This window comes from Arachis hypogaea, chromosome 13 (genome assembly GCF_003086295.3).
Source record: "Arachis hypogaea cultivar Tifrunner chromosome 13, arahy.Tifrunner.gnm2.J5K5, whole genome shotgun sequence".
In the NCBI taxonomy this organism is placed as follows: Eukaryota; Viridiplantae; Streptophyta; class Magnoliopsida; order Fabales; family Fabaceae; genus Arachis; species Arachis hypogaea.
In genome coordinates this window covers 125,416,645-125,419,932 of record NC_092048.1, presented here as the reverse complement: position 1 = coordinate 125,419,932, position 3,288 = coordinate 125,416,645, and the positions used below count along the sequence as shown (strand labels likewise).

General features: G+C 42.5%; 1 non-coding gene across 1 annotated transcript; it reads right to left on the bottom strand.

Moving 5' to 3' along the window:
• Window positions 1-1,114: 1,114 nt before the first annotated feature.
• LOC112740000 (small nucleolar RNA R71) lies at window positions 1,115-1,221 on the bottom strand. The gene has a single exon (XR_003170934.1). It is a non-coding gene; the product is annotated as a small nucleolar RNA R71 (small nucleolar RNA).
• Between the last annotated feature and the right edge of the window lie 2,067 nt (window positions 1,222-3,288).

Below are 3,288 nucleotides of genomic sequence, written 5' to 3'. Positions count from 1 at the left end.
CATTCAGCTTTTTATTTCTAGCATTTACTTTTCTGTTATTTACTTTTCAGCCATTTAATTTTCTGCAATTCTCAACTCAAATTCTGATTCGCTCAACTAGAACATTCCTCTAATTAAAGTTGCTTGATCAATCAATCCCTGTGGGATTCGACCTCACTCTATTGTGAGTTTTTACTTGACGTCAAATTCAGTATACTTGTCGAAGGGAAATTTGTTATGAGACAAGTTTTCCGTGCATCAAGTTTATGGCGCCGTTGCCGGGGATTGATTGTGCATCAACAATGATTAAATTGGAGGATAACTAGATTGAGCATTTTATTTTTGTTTGATTTAATTTTCTGTTTGAGTCATTTACTTTCTGTTTTAGTTAATTTCTTCCCTTCCCCCTACTTTTTCTTTGTTATTTACCATTCATTTCACTAACCCATTAACTGTTTGATATATTGCATCATTCACACTAACAGTACTTCTGATAGATATACTTTCTGCACCTATTCTCTTGCTTGTACTTGTTGGTTGTATGACAGGGAGAAGAAGTGGGGCTTCAACTTCTTTTGATTCTGAACCTGAGAGAACCTTCCTTAGACTAAGGAGGGAGGCAAGAGAAAAACGTGTAGTTGGTGCTGAAGAAGAGGAGGAACACTTTGAGGAATACTTTGAACCAAACATGGAAGAAAACATGGAAAACCATCGTGAAGAAGAAGCTCACAACCATCGAGGACGAGCAAATCATGCTGGGGAGGATAGAAGAGTTTTAGGCTCTTACATCAATCCAAACCCAGGAAACTGTGGAAGTAGCATTCAAAAGCCAACCATCCATGCCAACAATTTTGAACTAAAACCACAGCTCATCACCCTTGTTCAGAATAACTGTTCGTTCGGAGGAGGTGTCCAAGAAGACCCCAATCAATATCTAACCACCTTCCTGAGAATATGTGACACAGTGAAGTCTAATGGTGTTCATCCTGACGCCTATAGACTGCTCTTATTTCCATTCTCACTCAAGGATAAGGCAGCCAAGTGGCTGGAGTTTTTCCCAAAGGAGAGCTTGACAACTTGGGAAGATGTGGTGAACAAATTCTTAGCAAGATTTTACCCTCCTCAACGAATCAATAGGCTGAGAGCTGAGGTCTAAACTTTCAGGCAACAAGATGGTGAGACTCTGTATGAAGCATGGGAGAGGTTTAAAGACCTAACAAGGAGGTGCCCACCAGATATGTTCAATGAATGGGTGCAGCTGCACATTTTCTATGAAGGGCTCTCTTATGAGTCAAAGAAGGCCATAGACCATTCATCCGGAGGATCTTTGAACAAGAAGAAGACCATTGAAGAGGCCATAGATGTCATTGAAACTGTAGCAGAGAATGACTACTTCTATGCTTCCGAAAGAGGGAACACGAGAGGAGTAATGGAGCTAAACAATGTAGATGCTCTGCTGGCCCAAAACAAGCTCATTACCCAGCAGCTGGCTGACCTCACCAAGAAGATGGAGAGGAACCAAGTAGCAGCAATCACCACTTCATCAACAACCTAAGAAGGAGTGAATGAAGAAGCAGAGGGTAGTCAGGAGCAAGCCAACTACATTGGGAATTCACCTAGGCAGAACCATGATCCATACTCCAAGACCTACAACCCTGGATGGAGGAATCACCCAAACTTTGGGTGGGAAAATCAACAAGACCAAAGCCTTGATCAAAGACGGCCAAATCCCAACAATGCAGCCCACCAACATTTCACATCTAGACCATATCAACACCCTCATAACAACACCTCTCCACATTCATATCAAAACCAAAATAACTTACCTCATCCTTCCACCTCTAGTCCCAACCTATCATCATTTGATGACAGACTCTCAAGGATTGAGAATCTACTTGAAGGCATAGGCAAGGAGATTTAAGACAACAAGTTGTTCAAGGAGGAAGTGCGAGCCAGTTTCAAGCACCAGGAGACACATCAAGAGGTTGGAATCCCAAGTGGGGTATCTCTCTGAGCAAATTCCCAACCCACAGATGGGTTCCCAAGTGACACAGAGAAGAATTCGAGAGGTGAAACAAAGAAAGTAAGATGGGAAGATTGCAAGATGGTCACTATAAGTGATAAGGAGACTGAGGACAAGCCAAGCAAGCTGTCAGAACAACCTGAAGATACCTCAGTAGAGAAAAGGAAAAAGATCATCAAGAACCAGAGATCTGACAACAAGAGCTGTTGAGACTCTATGCACCCTTTCCCCAACTGCTCAATGGTACTGTGGAGAAGAGAATATACTCAAGGTTTCTAGATTTGTTTGCATCTCTGCATGTAAACATACCATTCATCAAGGCCATCCAACAAATGCCTGCATACATCAAGTATATGAAGGAACTTCTTCCCAGGAAAAGCTCACTCAAGGGAGGCCAAACTATAGTGATGAACAAGGAGTGCAGGCCCTCATTCAATCGCAGTTGCCTGCAAAAAGAAAAGATCCAGGGAGTTTTCATGTCCCCTATGCATAGGGGAAACAATGTTTGATAGAGCACTCTGCGATTTGGGAGCAAGCATCAACTTAATGCCCTTTCCCTGGTGAAGAGGCTGCAGATCAATGAGATAATGCCCACAGATGTAGTCATCAGGCTGGCTGACAAAACTCAAAAACAAGCAATAGGGGTGGTGAAAATGTGTTGTTAAAGGTTGGGAAATACTTCCTCCCAACAGACTTTGTCATCCTGGACATGGAAGAAAGTCACACTCACCCAATCATATTGGGAAGACCATTCCTAGCTACAGCCAGAGCACTCATAGATGTGGAGCAAGGGGAGCTAATATTGAGGATCCATGATGAACGACTCAGCTTAATGTCTTCCAACTTCACAAGAAGCAGATCAAGAGAACAAAGAACCAAGCAAAGATCATAATGAGATGCTGACAGAGGAAGCAAGCACTGAAGCACAACCAGCCCATCTGGAAAGCCCTTGGTTGATGAACAAGGAAATAAACAGTTGTCACAACTCAAGGAAAAGCTGGAGGAACCTAAACCACCAGAGACATGTGAAGACAACAACAAAATTCCCTTAGAAGAAGAAGTGACAAGAGCAAGGCAACATCAAAGGGACAAAGAAGAAGTACCAAGGGGTGGAGGAACAAGAAGATCACTACGGAAGACTTCTCTCCAGGAGATAAAGTGATCTCAGCTTACTTCTAGATATCCCCCCTAATCTCCCAACTGTACCATCTCAGTTACCTAAGGTCTTCACTATCAACAGAGTTCTCTCCTTGGAACATGTAGAGATCATTGATACAACCAATGGA